The sequence below is a fragment of the Centropristis striata genome, chromosome 5 (assembly GCF_030273125.1).
Source record: "Centropristis striata isolate RG_2023a ecotype Rhode Island chromosome 5, C.striata_1.0, whole genome shotgun sequence".
Taxonomy (NCBI): Eukaryota; Metazoa; Chordata; class Actinopteri; order Perciformes; family Serranidae; genus Centropristis; species Centropristis striata.
The window spans coordinates 37,312,415-37,329,388 of NC_081521.1; the positions used below are offsets into that span (position 1 = coordinate 37,312,415).

Genomic DNA, 16,974 nt, shown 5'->3' on the forward strand with positions numbered 1-16,974 from the left:
CCACACTGTAACTTTCCATTATAAGTGAAAGTCCTGCATTAATAATGTTACCCTATTGCACAAAATGTACATAGAATATCAGATGTATTCATTGCAGCTCACGGCAGAGAAACAGCCATTGTCTAAGGATATACTGTATAAATACAATTATATATGGGTTATTATTACCCATACGTTAATGTGTAAATAACTTTTTCTTTGTTGAGATGAAGCAAATTCTAAACTTTTTTATACAGGGCTGCAACCAGTATTTTTTTATTATTATGCATTAATTATTATTTTAAGACAATAATGACAAATATCAGTCACACTCAGAGCTCAAACTGACACCTTCAAATGTCCTGTTTTGTCTAACAAACAGTCCAAACTTGCAAATTGTGTAATTTGAGAAGATGAAACCACAAAAAAATACTTAAATAAGTCAATTATCAAGAAAAATAACTGATTTCTTGACTGATTAATAAACAGTAGTAATAGGAACCTGTCACTATAACTGTTAAATAAGGCTGTGGTGGAGTAAAAAGTACAATATTCCTCTCTGAAATGTGGTGAAATACAAATATCAATTATAATGAAATGGGGAAAAAATGTGACAACATATACTTCAAATGTGTAAAAAGTACAGTCCTACTTAGTTCATAGTAGATTTATACCACTAAAACAGCAAAGGATACACATCTTTTTAACAAGTAGAAACAAATAGCGACAAGTTGAAAAAGAGCTAGAGCAAATTAAGTTCACAGCTAAACTATATTTCATGGTGGGAAAATAATCTAACCGTACCCAAATTAGGTCAGTTTTGACCCATTGGTTTTAAGTGTGTAGAGGGAAGCATGCATACATTATTTAAAGATGTCTTTTTTAAAGATATATAGGTATTGAATGAATGAATGCTTTTATTTCGGTTACAAAAAACAACAACAAAAACAAACAAAACAAAGACAACAAAATAAAATCATGTTTTTTTACAAAAGAATCCATCAGACAGCAACCGAAAAAGGAATAGGCTGAAGCCCCAAGGCTTATTTTTGCCTCTCCTGTACTATCTACATGTATATACATTACATTATATACATTACATTAACTGAGTAAATCACATTGTTACAAAACACATGATACCTTAAACTGAAAAATCAAATTCAATCAAATTTCATTGCAACCCTTGATAATTTTAGATTTTAAAGTCTTCTTGAATTATTATATTGTATTAATGTTACTATAGTGATATGACATATTTTCCATATATTAAAATGGAAGTTATTAATGAGTGAACACAAAGTGAGAGAGTGAAGACCTCCAATTAGTGGCAGTTCCCATAAACTCTGTATCATCTCCTCACTGAACAGCTTGAGCATAATCACTGTGATGAACTGTGACTGATGTCAGTAAATCTGACTTTAATTGGGACCAAGACGATTAAATCCAGGCAGCTCTGCGTCCAATCCCTGAGATGACTGCTTCCAAGACATGATGTTTTAACCACGCTGCTGGTTTGAGCAGTTGAACCTCAACTTCTGTTTTAACCACTCAGTTGGGATGTCTGTAAAGAAGAGAGTGATACTGTCTATTTAATCCAGCATGTTTGTTAATAATCTCTGCTAATCTTCTTTACTCACAGCAGCAGAACTAATCTGTCTTCACAATGTTTGCACTCGGTGGAAAGGCAACGTCATTTGAATACCAGAGACTTAAGACTTTATTCATCAGCCCTGTGGACGGAGCTGTTAATGACACATCGCTGGTCTAAAATAAACAGCGTTTGCCAGGGCGGCTAACATGGATACGCAGCGCAAGTCGACAGAGGAGCAATTGCCATGTCACTCTATCCAAGGAGCTCTCAAGGACTCAATCACACCTTCAAGAGACTAGAGACACCATGTCCTGCAGCGTGCCTTAACTGACTGTCGCCCCTGATGAAACACAAGATTTACTGAGATCATTTGGTGAAAAAAAGGCACAGAGTACCCTACTCTCAAAATCAATAATCTTTGCAAACAGCTACTAGAACATCGATCATGGTCACCTTGATATTTATGTGCAGTGAAATCATCTGTATTTCTCAGATAGTTTTGAAAAATAGATTTTCTCCAGCACAAGCAGTCAACTTCTGAATGTGAAGAGGGAAAAACAGAGGAAGTCGAGATTTTCTTTTCAGCCTCTCCGATCCCTGGAGGAATGAATCAGAAGACAAATATCTCTTCTACAAAGCACTTAATGATTACTGATTATATTTGTTCACATTGAAAGGACATTTGTAAACAGATATACTGTATGTACAGCATGCTGTCTACTGCAGTGGTGGACACTATGTCAATTTATTCAAATACTGTCTTTAGGTACAATTTAAGCTACTTATATGTTACGGTTACTTCAGTATTCAATTTGCTGATTTGCTTCTATTCCATTAAATTTCAGAGTAAATATGCTTTTTATTTCACTCCATACCCTTTTTTTGTTAATACAAGCTTATGCAATACAATCCATTATTACAGACTATACTAGAGCTGAAACCAACATATTTATTAATCTGTTGATTTTTCTTATTGATCACTTAACCTTCAAAATGTCCAAAAAACAGTTTAAAAAAAAAAAAGCTTCCCACAGTCAATTTTTCAAACGTCTTGTTTTGTCTAACCAACAAGCCAAAACCCTAAACTATTCAGTGGATTCTATTATCTGATTGTGAATCAGAAAACACAGCAAATCCTTGAGCCAGAGAAGCTGAAACCTTTTGGATATTTTTGATAAAATTGTTGACTTCTGTTGTTGTAGCTTAAACAATGAATAGTTTCAGCCCAAAATTAAAGGATATGCATTGTAAAAAGTGAGATCTCCATATGTGTTTTGATTGTAAAGCAGGTCTAGTTGCTATATAATTAATGTGAATGCATCAGAACGCTAAATTCACTGATAATCGAGCACAGCCCGCATTCAGAAATTGTGCCTTGAAACGAGCCATCAAGACTTTAGGTAAGGTTGCTGTGTCACAACTATATAGAAAATGCTGCTATACTCCCTTACAGTAATACAGTGGCTGCAATAATGGTTCAGAGACAGCGAGAATGCAGAAAGAATGGAGGTCACAGGGTTAAATGGCATTGTATCATTGGGTTTAAAATCTGGTCGCACTTACTGAAAGGCTCATTGGGTCATCACAGCTCCAGGTACACACACATGTGCTGTACCCCAACCATATGACGCCATTTGACCTCCTTATTCTATCCTTGTTGATATAGATGTGCAAGACCTTGCAACACTGACCAATCAGAGCAGACATCGGCTTAAAGAGACAGCTCTGCTTTTGGTCTTTGATGCTGCTAAATGCTCCACTATGTTCACCAGCTAGTGCTGAGCAAGTTGTAGAGCTGTCTGCCTGGAAATAACACTATAAGAGCGGTGAAAGTGAAGCAAAGTAGTAAAGTTTTGGGGCGGACAGCTAAACTGTGAACTGAAACTTGCTATAAAGCTTCTTAAAGCTGAGGGGATGCAGAGTCTCTGTAGATTAATCAGTATAAGCGACTTCTCTTCTTGGTAAATGTTTTTTTTGTAATTTGGAACATAGGTTGAAGTGAAGGATCTGAATATTTCCTCCACCACTGGTGTATTGTATTAAGAAGGTATAAGAGATGAAAAACATGCAAAAGCTACGCTGAAAAAGTAAATCTTAACAATCTTTGGATCAATACAATTTCTGAATGTTCTTCAACGTCTTTGCCAGGCCAAGACTGTTTGGTATTAGAGACTTTCGAGCAGGCAAACTGTGCTGTTGCTGCTGCTGGACATCGGCTATCCTTGTGGAATACAAATTGGACAAAACAGGCGCTTATGAAGACGGCCATTTTTTGAACTCAAACAAAAGAGGAACTTAAACCCCTAAACTACTCAATCATGACTAATGCTTGTAAAAGAAATTGAGTCGCAAAGCAAAAGGACTTAATGAGATTATGTTACCCATAATTAACAATCTGTGAAACACATTTCCCAAAACCGAGAACACTACGGCTTTTTTGTCCGCCGTCGAGCCTAAGAATGTGTGAATTATCATCCAAACGCACATTTACCCCACTTTTCAGAGTTGACAATGCAGAGCCCCTGACCAATATCCTTAATCTGCCACTCAAAATACATTTAGCCTTTGTGAGAACAAATGTGCGCCGCTGAAACACTGGTTGTGGAGACTCTCTGCTGCCTATTAGAACCATTGTTCCTCTTTATCTGGTGAACACAGACAACCACTAAAGCTCGCATGTCTGGGGACGGCGGTGCTGTTGTGTGCATATTACAGGAAGAATACAAGGATTGTCCTGTGGATTATAATCTATCCTTTGAATACCACACTGAATTACACTGTTACATAAACAATTTCTGATAGAAGAGCTAAAGGACTGGATGACATAAACTAGCTGCAAGCGCTGTAGCATTTACACATTGTGCACACACGCAGTCTCTAATGTAATCCGCGGCATGTGGATGAGAAAAAGTAAATGGCTGGTGTTATCAGTCTATCAGGGCAGCACACTTGAGTGACCAATTCGACCTGAGAGATAACATTGTAAGATTTCATTTAATTCCTCAGTCTTGATTTGGAAAATAGTATTGAATCTAAGATCGTACCCAATCCCCATCTACAGACGCCTGAGATAGGCATTCCAGCGTCATGTCCTCGGGGATCGACACCCAGGCCTGGGCCGAGACTGAGAGCATGACAGAGAGACTGGGCATGGAAAAGGGAGAGGAGCAGAAATAATTATAAGAGCAACTGAGGCGTATCGGCTTGTCCTTGCCTCAAAATGAAAAGCAGGATGAAACATGATGGCACAAATCAACAGCGAGCCTTTATACAGTACCTGATTCACTCATAACATCTGTGTAATTACACATCAGGAACCTTGTAATACTGGGATTCTGTTACCAAATTGTGTCATCTGCACAATTCTGGCCAGCACCCAGAATAATTAAATGTATCATTACACTGAACCGAAATCGTTGATGAGCGGGGAGCAGTGATGACGGTGTCTCTCTGGGAATGTGGGAGGCATTAATGATTAACTTATTTTAAACCTGGTCTGCACTATGTCGTTTTGCTGTCGCTTGTTTGAGCTGGAAAGGTTTTGAACACACTGGCCTTTGTAACCGCGAATGAGCACTACAGTAGCTGAAGTGAATCAATGTCATCAGAGGTTCTTTGTGTTTCAAGGACAGTCTCTCCTGAGTCTGAGGCTGACATGACGAGGTTGTTGACTGTCGCAGCTGCCTCGCTAAGCCCGCCAAAGGTGTGTGATTAAATTCCCATTCTTTTCCTAAAGAGAAGTGAAGCCATTTAGAAACCTATAAACCATATGGACAAGTCAATAAAATGTCTTTAAAGTAGAGCCTGTAGGTTCTCTCTGAAGGAAATGACAAAAGAAACTGCATGCATTTGTGTGCAGCACACAATATGGATGAACACAATGGGGGATTTTTTCCTCCAGGTTTCATGTAGTTGAGCAATATTTTTTAAGGAGTTGTCAATAGCTACACAGGTGCAAGGGTAGTCATTCAAAACCAAATTTTCTTGTTTGCAGGTTTCAGAATCATTTTCAAATAATTTTGAAAAAGTGTTTTCAGGGCGAGCTAAATTAAAACAGGAGAAAGCTGTTTGGCTGATATTTCATATTTTTGTGATTGTTAAACCAATAGAAAGTCTATGAGGTCTCATATTATGAAAGTTCATTTAGACTTATTTGTGCTCAGCCAATCAGATCGTTTTGCACACAAATAGTGATGACAAGTGTGCAGTTACTTCCGCCCAGCAGCAGAATCTTTGCCGTGTGGGAGGGAAACAAAGAAGCCGCCAGAGAAATCAAATCAACACTTTATCTTGCCAACACCCTTATAGAAGTGTTTAATAGACACATATATAAACTGTACAGATATAACTAAGTGTTAAAATATGGGACCTTTAAGTGTCACACAGAGGACAGACAAGTTGCAATCTTACCAACTCTATTGTTGCTTGAAGTCTTTTCAAGGGATTTGTTGCAACAAATCTTACTGCACGTAACAACAACAATACATATGAGCATAGGCAGCTTGGTTAGTGTTCGGGAAAGATCATGGTTTAAGTTAAAATGACTAATATGATTAAGGTTTGACAGAATTCTCCTTCCCTTCCCCTGCAGATATTTGATGAGATGAATGACTGGAAAAAAGAGGTTTCCAGTCGCTTCTCTAATTTGCCAAATCTGGAAAATAGCAGATAGCAATGTCCCACGTGCACCTGGCTTTTAAAGAGAACGAGAGATGACACTGATTGATTAAACTCATTATGCCCAAAATACTTTATAGACTAAAAACAAGCCCTTTGTCCCTTACTTTGTGCCCTCATTATGTGCTGTTTAACTAGCAAAAGTGGAGGTGGATACGCCTAAATGCACTATAGATCAGGGGTCTCAAACTTTATTGTGAATTTTATATGAATGGCACTTTACCGTATTGTGTGTGGAAGGTCTCTTTTTTTGGTAATTTTGTGTCTTTTTTAAATAATTTTGTGCCTTTTTGGTAATTCTGTGTCTTTTTTTGGTCTTTTTGGGTCATTTTTAAATATTTTTTGGTCATTTGGTGTCTTTCTTAGTAATTGTGTGTCTTTTTTGGTAATGTTATGTCTTTTTAAACAATTTTGTGTCTTTTTTGGGTAATTTTGTGTCTCTTTGGGTCATTTTTAAATATTTTTTTGTATTTTTTGGTCATTTTCTGTCTTTTTTGGGCCATTTTGTGTGTTTTTTAAGTAATTTAGTGTTTTTTCGGTCATTTTGTGTCCTTTTTTTTTTAGTAATTTTGTGTCTCTTTTTTTGGTCATTTTGATACTGCCTCAAGCGGCCCCCAGGTAATTTGAGTTTGAGACCCCTGCTATAGATCATTTATATATGGTTGAGAATCTGAGAGGTATGACAAAACAATGACCAGGACTTATTTCCTTCATGGTGCCTGATGTCAGTGCTACCCACAACAAGATTAGAGAAAAAAATTTAGATTATTGCTGTTTTAGTTGCTTCTTTAGGTGCTTCGGTTCATTTATATAACCTGTAATTATTAAGGGCAGCACTGTTTATGCATAATTATATAAAGATTCCACGTCATTTGAACAGTTATATTGTTTTGTTTGTTTTCCCTCCTGTTCCTGCCAGGCAAAAGAAATCAATGATCAACGTTTTAGATATCAAGTATTTGTTGGTTCTGCAATACATGAGTAGGCTCCACTGAAGCCTAAAGTAAGAATTATAAATTATTTCCTTTATTTTTGCTCATGTGGAAAATTACACCTCAAAAGAATGATTTGACATAGATTTTCAGTGATTTTAGCAAGCAGTTGCAGTCATATCTATCTTTGTAATGGAGAGGAGTTAAGAGCTAATGCAACAGAATGACAAACCACATAACTCACAAACTGACTCCTGTGCAGCCAATCAGCTTTAATGTATTGTAATGTATTCATAAGGTCGTTCAGCGGTGATGGATTGGCTGAGCGTCAGAAAGTGGGAGGCTAATAAACAAATTTGTTAAGTCTTTATCTTCCCCTTTACTGTTGCTGCTCAGGATGCATCACCACATGAGCAGCTTTAAATATGTCACTCAGACATATTTGCACCATCATATCAAGAAGGAAACAAATTAAATTCCAGTGGTGTGTGTGTATGTAAGTAAAAATTATTTTTAACACCATACTAAAAAAAGCATTTGATCAATTCATAATATGACATGTGAGAAAACATGTGGAAAGCTGATGGTTTGAAATTAAAAAATGAGCTTGTTTTTGCAGTTGAATTAGCCTGCTTATATAAAACAACCAAATACGCAGAATATACACAAAAGACTGAAATTAACCTCATCATCGCAGAGTGAAGAGCATGATTGCAAGCGCAGGCCGCATTATACAATACCATGTTTCAAAAAGCAGCCCTCTCAGCTGTCTAAATAGGATGATTGCTGCTAGTCTGAAGGGTCCTTCAGTGAGAGGAGCTTTGGAGGAAAGAGACAGAGAGAAAGAGGTAACACATGTGGGAGGTGCCAAATAAAACATCACTGATGAACTTGTTTAGTACTGTGCAGTGATTTTGATGTGTAAGTGTGTGTGTGTGTGTGGTTGCACTTGCAGCCTATACGTACAGCTACAATTTGTGCACGTCCACATGTTTAAAGATGGCACATTCACTGGCACTTTTTGATAAAAGAAAATGAAAGACGTCTGAGCCTGGACGCTTTTTTCTTTTTTTCTTCTTGCCTTCTCTTTGAACAGCGTTCACGGCCAGGTGAAGGACAGAGTCAAAGGAGGACATCCTTTGTTGCAAGAGGCCAATCCTTATTATCCTTTAACAGCATGATGATCTAATTATCTCCCCATGTAACTGCTGCATGTATAGCGAATAGCAACCATTTATCAGGACATATTAATTGAAGCAGACGTGTGCGATTAATAGGTTGTTCTGGCTGTCATGCGACGGGTTACCCAATGAAGCATTTGTAACCACATGATGGTCAGTGATATTCAAATTTAAATAGCTCATTTCTGTTTGTATAATTCAAAGGAGGTGTTTTAATGACTTTTTCAGTCTCTCTGTCCTGCTTCACCTGCATTATGAAAACAAGAAACCAGTCCTGTCCCTCGCGTCTGATCCAGAGCTTCTTGCAGTGGATTAGCATGCTCATTACAGCCCACGTCCATTCTGTTTTAAACCATCATCTGTGTCTCGCTGTGTCAACCTTCATGTGAACCCAAGCAACAAACCCATGCCCATGTAAACTGCTTCATGACACTGACTTTAATTTGATTAGCCAATTATTTTTTGTCAATTCCTGCAGGGGAATCAAGTGTGTATGTGTTAAATCGTTCCTGTGTTTAATGTTTTTCCAGTCATGAATACAAGAAAATATGTTTGATAATATGAGACAAAGTGATGATATTTTCTTTTAAGAGGGGTCAAAGTTGTTGTTACCATGTTTGGTTTCGTCATAACTTCTGTTTACAGGTGAAAGACCTTTTATAAAAGTGTTGTAAAATACAGTAGCGAGAACAAAAGAGAGACTCCCTCTTCACATCTACGGTATACTGTATATGTTGTTTTCTGCTGTTGAGTTATGGCAACAGCACACAATGGATGATAGGACCATAGACTTATCAATAATGCATAAGATAGTAAGAGAAATGACAGGCACTCTGCTGGTAGGCTCTCTTCAGAAGCAAGCCATAAATTTGCAGGGCAATAATAATGACTCTTCTCAGGGAAATAAAGGCCACCCTCTGCTCCCCATAGTCATAAACCTGACTCACTCTTCCATTGGTTGGAAGAAAAATGCTTCCTCTCCCACCACACAGGAGTCATACACAGGAGGTACTTCAACCAGCCAACTTGATATGCAATCATCTCTCTTTACAGAGGAAAGAATACAATTTCAGCTTTTATATTAGCTATTTTCATATCATTCCTGTGGAGGTGGAGAAAGAGTGAGTGTGATAATGGTGAAATGCACGATAATGGTGAAATGAAGTTCACTTGAACAGCTCGGGAAAATATTAGAAAATATCATGAAGACTTCCAGTATTTCTTTGACGTGGATCTTCTAATCCAGGCTACTTTGTAGAACCACTGGAACTTTATAGTCCTAACTTAACTTAATTTTTTTGTTCTTCCTGGCCAATAAATCATTTAATTGCATTTACAGAAGCAAAGTCAGCAGGTTTCTCTCATCTCCAGCAAAGCCATAAAGCATTGAAGGAAGGAGGAAACATCTAGCTTGTCTAACTATCAACACGTTTTTTTTAAAATGTTTTTTTAAAAGAACAAGTTGTGTTTTCAGGCAGAGCTATGCCAGCTCTTGCTAAGCTAAGCTAACTGGCTTCTGGCCATAGCTTCAACTGCATCACTTAGTATCACTTTTCTTTTCAAACTCTTGATAAGAAAACAAATAAACATTTTCCTAAAATGTCTAAGTATACTATACTTTAAAATGTAACGTTTACAACATTTTAATAACATCTTCTGTAACTCAATGCAATTTATCCTTCTGCATTTTTGCGTTGTTTTTTTCTGCAGGTTTTCTATCCATGTTATAAGACAAATTTGCATCAATGACAGCTCCTATTATGCAGAAAAAAATGTGTTTTAATATGTTTAAATAACAATTAATTTGTAAGTAGACAAAAAAACAAAACTACAACTTGCATGAAATGTAATTATGCTGGTACCATTCAGTTAAATGGTAAATGGACTGCACTTGTATAGCGCTTTTCTAGTCTTAGTCTCATTCTGGTGGTGGAGGCTATGCTTCATGGTGCCACCTGGCAACATCAGGAATTCATTCAGCATCTGGAACAATTTGGGGTTCAGTATCTTGCCCAAGGATACCTCGACGTGTAGGCTGCCATGACCAGGGATCTACCGCTCTACCAACTGAGCCACAGCCGCCCCAGTTCTCTCCTCTATCCTGCAGATATGTCCTCTCCATGGACTCGCCCGTCCTCTCACTTTTTCTCAAGCTGGCAATATTTAAGAAGAGTTTGATTAAAAAAAATGTGTTCATAGGGGGCACGGTGGCGCAGTTGGTGGCGCTCTCGCCTCACAGCTAGAAGGTCCTGGGTTCGATTTCCCGCCAGGACGCTGTGGGCGTTGGAGGTGTGTCCCCAGCTCCATGTCTCCGGTGTCCGCAGAGCTGGTCGGTGTCGGCAAAAGGGCCTTTCTGTGTGGAGTTGCATTTTCTCCCCGTGTCCCCCGAGGATCCCCTTACAGGGACCTCGCACAAAAACATGCATTGATCCTGGTCGCTATAGAGCCTCCCTCTGGTCGGATGGGGGGGGGGGGGGGGGAGAATAACGTGATCCTCCCACGCGCTACGTCCCACCGGGGAATCTCTATGTCAAGAATGCATAGAATGCAAGAAGCGGCCTGCTAACTCCACATGTATCGGAGGAAGCATGTGGCAGTTCAGGGCTCTCCCCAGGCCGACAGGGACGAGGTAGCGTCCCCAGGATCATGCCAGGATCATGTCATAGGACAAATTGGGTGTTCAAAATGTGTTCATTTGTTGGTGAATAAAGAAATATTACTATCATAAAGAACTATATTGGATTGTTTCTAATAACCATCCTTTTCTAGACGTATGGAGTGGAGCACACAAAACTGGTATGTTAAGTCTCGTAAGGCTGGAATTTGTTGGTTGCATTTGCAAATGTCAGTGTGATTTTAACTGAAGTTTTCATGGGTTTGAGGCTATGTTTTGCAACGCCCACACAGAAATTGTACTAATCAAGTTAAAATACGGGCTGTCAGTTCAGTTCACTGCTCCTAGAGAACACCAATATAGGGAGTCGTTACTGCAGAAAAATACATAAAACTTATTGCATATGTCTGAGCTTTGGTTGCCCATGGCTATCATTTGCAATTTGTCATATATGGCTTTACTTACATGCACGGGTGGCCAGACCGGAGACCACAACAAAGAACAGAGTTGCTTAGATTACAACACACACAGAAGGAGTTTGACTTCATTCTCTGGTAAAGATTTTTGTAGTAATTACAATTTTGACCAACTAAACTTATTTAACTTTAAATACATTAAAAACACTTTCCTAATATCATCTTATCATTGTTGACCACTCAACCACCTCATGACAAAAGTAAAGTTATCACTTGTCAAAAGGCTGACCTCTGCCAGTGAGTCATATTTAGCCAGCAGGGGCCCCGAACAAATAGCCTACTCTGCTGGGATGGAGAGTGTCAGGTGGGTCTTCATAGTTGAGCCAAGTGAGTGCAAACAGCAGGTATCAGACAGTTTGGTGTCCATTTGTTGTGTTGAGTGTTTCTCACAAAAGGTTGCATGAGACACTCCGACCTTGTCAGGGGGGTTAGACGGAGATTTCTGCTGAATCCCTTCAAGACAGGGATTCAGCAGTGGAGACCAGAGATTTGACATGTCACTCACTGATTTCACCCTTAACTATAGACCTTTCGCTCGCTGTAGCAGCACAAAAAAATAACACATAACAATTTTCTGTCCTTGTATGAATGTCGGTTTGGGAAGGGTGTATTTGCTCTGTATTAAACCAGTTTTCAAACTTGTTTTTGGTATTCGACAGTAGCAGAAAAAAAGAAAAGAGGCTATATTTACACAATCCAGCATCAACAAAAGAATTAGCACAGACACAACCCCCTTTACGAGTATGATCCGGTTCGTGCATCCCTGATGCATAACATACGGCTGCAACAGCAACATGACCAAAATTATTATGTTCATGCCATTCAGGTGCTAATGTAAACATCTCCAGGGCAAATGTGGTTTCATCTCAGGAGATGAATACAGGCATCTGAGGAGGACTGGCAAGTTCAATTACATGAACAACCACAATTTTCAGGGTTGTCATGTGATGTGATGTGATGGAGCCAACATGACTTCAATGCGCCATGTCAACCGTACGAGACGAGGAGGACACAGTAAAGGCACTGAAAATGATTGATTGTATGACTTTGAGGAAAGAAAGATTTCCTCCCTTTTCAAAATCCCTCAAAGAAGCTGTAATCTCCCTGTTTCATGTTTTCATATCTGATTAGACTATCTTAAAGACACGCAAACGCACATCACACTTGGCATATACATTTAATCTCAATTATTAAAACAGCCCAGGGCACATAACCCAGATAACCGCTGACGGCCAATGACATTTTTTAAAAGGCAGGAATAAAAAGCCACCTATTGTATTAGTGAAGTTTCGTCACCTGGATGCCATGGGAGAGAGCAGGTTTTACTGTAGCAAATCTCAGGAGGCACAGAGGCGGTTACTGGAATGGAACGGTGAAGCTCGGAGCCAGAAGGCAACAGCATCTGCTCTCTCTGGAGACTGTCATCAGCAGTTTGGGCTAAAAGAATGGCTACTTATGTTGAAATGCTTGCTGTATTTTTTCTGCTTGACACTGCAATACTGTAGCTCTCTTTGTTAATTTGAAATTTTCATAATATGCATGCAATGACATTTGGCTTAATGGTGGGATCAAATAGTGTAGCTCTCAGTAAATGTCAATCGGACTCAGGAAATAATGGAGGAGAAAAGGCATTTCCAGTTTTGAATTATGTGCTCTAAAAAAATAACAGAGCTAGGCATGCATTACGTTGGCGAACTGTTAGCTTTTTTATACTGCTATTTTCACCTGAGTTTTCTCATATCACACCTCAGGTGTAGAAAGGCTTGTGTCTGGGAAATTAATGAGTTGTTTGGCCTGAGAGAAATATGCCTCTCTCTTATCCACGACAAAGATATAATGGAAAAGATTAATATCCTTAAAAGAATCTATTAAATGTTAAGATCAACTGATGTAAAAGGTGAGACACTCAATTTCCATTAAACATGAGGGGCTCAGCGAATTGAAAAACATCCCGCTCAAGACTTCAGTTATTTTAATAGCAGTTTGGGCTGATTCTACCCGCTAAGACATTAATACTCCACTGAATAAGATTCAAAGGCCAGATTCTCACACTGCCTTCTATAAAGATAATCTTATTTCTTACTTGGCTGAACTTGAGAGTTGGCTCATGCAGATAAAGTAGACACCAACCGTTTCCCATTGACCTTTCCAGAAAGGAGCAGAGAATGCTTCAGAAAACAAAAACACTCAATGAAAATGCAAACGAATCACTTGAAAGGGATCTCTCACTGTTTCACTGTAAGTAATTTCCTGGCAGTGATTTATTGGTCTCAGAGAAAAGACATTTGAGTTGTTAAACCAACAGCGAGATAATATCTTCTTCTATTATTGAATCTTTGCTTTCACACCACTTGTCTATTCTGTGTCACAGCTATGCCACCAAACAGCGGCTGTGAACGGAAGGTGCATGTGGGGATTTGTGTGAAATTGTAGCAGGAATGCCTGTAGAAATATATGACTTTTATCTACAAGAACTGCCCCTCCTCTTTTATTGTTCAAAAGACATTGTGTGCTGATGCATCTACAGTATGACACGTTCTCAATGTCTAATAGAAATCGGCCTCCTGGGAATGCCGTTATTGTAATCAACAATAATATCATCTTTAAATGTCACCCGTTTTTTAGGGCAGCTAAACCTTTAGTGATTCCTGTTATGACACGAGTAGGCATGGCTGAGGGGGGGGAAGCGAAATAGAAAACTGCTCAATAGTTTTTCCAGAGACATCTTCAGCTCTCCCACCCTGAGCGAAATACAACGATTTATTGACATTTTTACTCTGCTTATCCACCCTTGGCATAAAGTAGCAAACCAACACCTTATCTTGTGGGCATGCCATTTGGAAAGGGAATTTGACATGGAACCAGACAGGCGTTAAGAGTAGACCCATATTGCTGCCATTATTTGTAAAAAATACACGACTTTATGTTGTCTTTCTGCAGATGTAGGATGAAGCACGATGCTTTGGATATGTCCCAGACAATCTCATCACTGTAGGTATGTAACATTCAGGCCAAAAGCCCGTGGGAGCTTATGGGCTGTCTGCTTCCTGGCCATATTTGTACTGACCGTTTTAGATTTAGGAGACAACTCTTGTGAACATTCTAACAAAAAGTGTCCCCTTTTTTTAAGGGCTGCTTTTCAGAGAGCAGCCGTCGGAACCTTTCAGGGAGGGATCCATTGAATCAGCAGTGCATGAACCTTCTTCAGACAGAAACTGGTGGTCTGCAGGTCACTAAAAAGTCGGTTTGATTGGTTTGTTGCACTGAAAGAATGATAGATGGATTCAGGTGCATTTGTGTTTCTTCAGACCTGGAATAACTGCACAATAAAGTTTGTTTTATGAGTTATTGAAACATACTCTGTGTGTGTGTTTGTGTGTGTGTGTGTGTGTGTGTGTGTTAAAATATCCAAAAAATAAGCTAACGGTGAATGAAATCGTGGCCCAAACAATTGCAAAATGTATTTTAAGCCTGATTTCCACCGGGCGCGTTACTGCAGCGTAACGTCAGCGTCGCGTATGACGTTGCAAATAGGTAGCACTCTAATCAATGAGAGCATTTCCACCGGGCGCGTAGCGTAACGTTACAGCAGCGTCGCGTCATCGTCTCTACGCGAGCATTAGGTAGGACTTCTATTTCTCCGCGAGACGCTGCCAAACCGCGTAAATCTCAACAGAGCAGATCGCACCAGACAGGAAGTCCGACTCAGATTCAGCGTAAAACACTTTCGCCCCTTTCAAAATAAAACACAATACGCAGTTCATGCAGCCTAAAACTACTTCACATCAACGTTATGTTATGACCGGGGCACCAGATCGGCAATCAATCAATCAAAGGGTCTCAGGGGATCGGCGACACGGAAGACAAGAGACTAATTGTTGAAGTGGAACATCATACAATCATTTATGACATAATATATTGTTTTTATAAGGATAGATGGTCAGATCAACATATCTTTCACCTCAGAGAAGCAAAGTAAGTTGTTTTTTGTTGTTGTTGTTTACTTTATACACACAGTTTATCCATAGACTGTATAAATAGAGTTTAAAGTTTATCACGGGAGCTTGCGGTCTCCCGTATGGTCAGGATTATCGCGTGATCTCGTTATCTCGCGTGTATACGGCCGGCTCGCTAAACTGACGTGCTGCTGCAGTAACGCGTCCGGTGTGAATTGACAAGACGCAGCAAAAACGCTGTGGAGACGTGCTGCTGCAGTAACGCGTCCGGTGGAAATCCCCAGTAAGGCCTGTCAAGTTACACAGTTAAGGGTTTAAAGTGAATACAAATTTTATAAGTACAATTTTGTTTTTAATGTATTAACGCAGGATTTGTTACACGTACATTGCCAGCCGTAATTTGTGTACTTGCAGTATTACAAACTGTGGCAACATTTCTGGGAAAAATACTGTATAGAGAGCAAACCATGGGGTCTATTGAAAATTAGCCTATGGGATTTTTGCATTGGATTTTGTTATCATTGCAGAAAATAGGCTCTATGGCAAACACACATTTTTGATTCTTACGAATTTTGTTCAGCAGGATAATATTCACAAATGAACAACACTTTAATGAAGTTTGAAGCGTTAATGCAGCCAACAGAAGCAAAAAAGCTAACAATATACTTTAAACTACTACTCCACAGTCTCATGAATTGAACGTCACTACCGTTATGCTTCAGATGATCTATGAAAAGCTAACCAGCTATTTTGACAAGCTAGCGAAACCATAGCCTGATAAACTGTTTATTAACCTAATCTACAATCTACAAGAGTTTGCAAAAGCACTGAAGAACACGACTAAAGGCTGTGAGGCGGACTACTGAGAGAGTTCCCATCTGTACACGGCGTGATGATGTCTAATGTCCCCACAACCACTGTAGTTTCACTTAGCCACTAGTTAGCAGCCGTCTTTTAAAGAACACGTAAAAACATCTAAATTCACAAGTGGGGTATTAAGTAACTTATTTTGAATAGTACAACAAAACGCAAACATCTCTTCAGCTCGCTTACAACAGACCTTATTTCAGGCATCTGACCACCAACCAATTCAAAATCCTCACTGAGTTTGAGAAGATTGACCCCAGAGGGCAAAAATTCCTGTGGCGCTTAATAAAATTAATGTTAATACAAACCGAATACTTCATATTGCTGCACATTAAAAGTATTTCAATTCCAAAACACGAGCTGACTTTCATTATATAGGCAGTCACAGGAAATGCAATGTTCGTGTCAACATGCTTGACATTGACCGCCAACATTCATCAAGGAAGCATCTGCAAAACAACGGCCATTTTTGTTATTTCTTCATTTCTTCCTGCAATCTCTCAGTTTGAAATATTGCAGGGAGTAATGGAACAAGAAGGAGCAACCACAGTGAGCTGTTAGATGAAGAGCTGCACACCTCTTACTTCTCAGCGAGGTAGCAAACTACTTTTACTTTTCACTGTTCGCAGACTCATGCTGTGTGCAGCATAAAATCACATCCCGGTTGTTCACAGAATGATGGAAAAAGGCCAATTATATAC

The 16,974-nt window shown here is 39.1% G+C and overlaps 1 long non-coding RNA gene across 1 annotated transcript in view; it reads right to left on the reverse strand.

Moving 5' to 3' along the window:
• Positions 1–904: 904 nt before the first annotated feature.
• LOC131971061 (uncharacterized) overlaps positions 905–16,974 on the reverse strand; it is a 55,772-nt gene continuing 39,702 nt past the window's right edge. Inside the window, exons 2-3 of the long non-coding RNA XR_009394343.1 lie at positions 4,615–4,714; positions 905–1,540 (exon numbers count right to left, since the gene is read on the reverse strand). This is a non-coding gene — a long non-coding RNA (uncharacterized LOC131971061). The remainder of the gene's footprint in view (positions 1,541–4,614; positions 4,715–16,974) is intronic.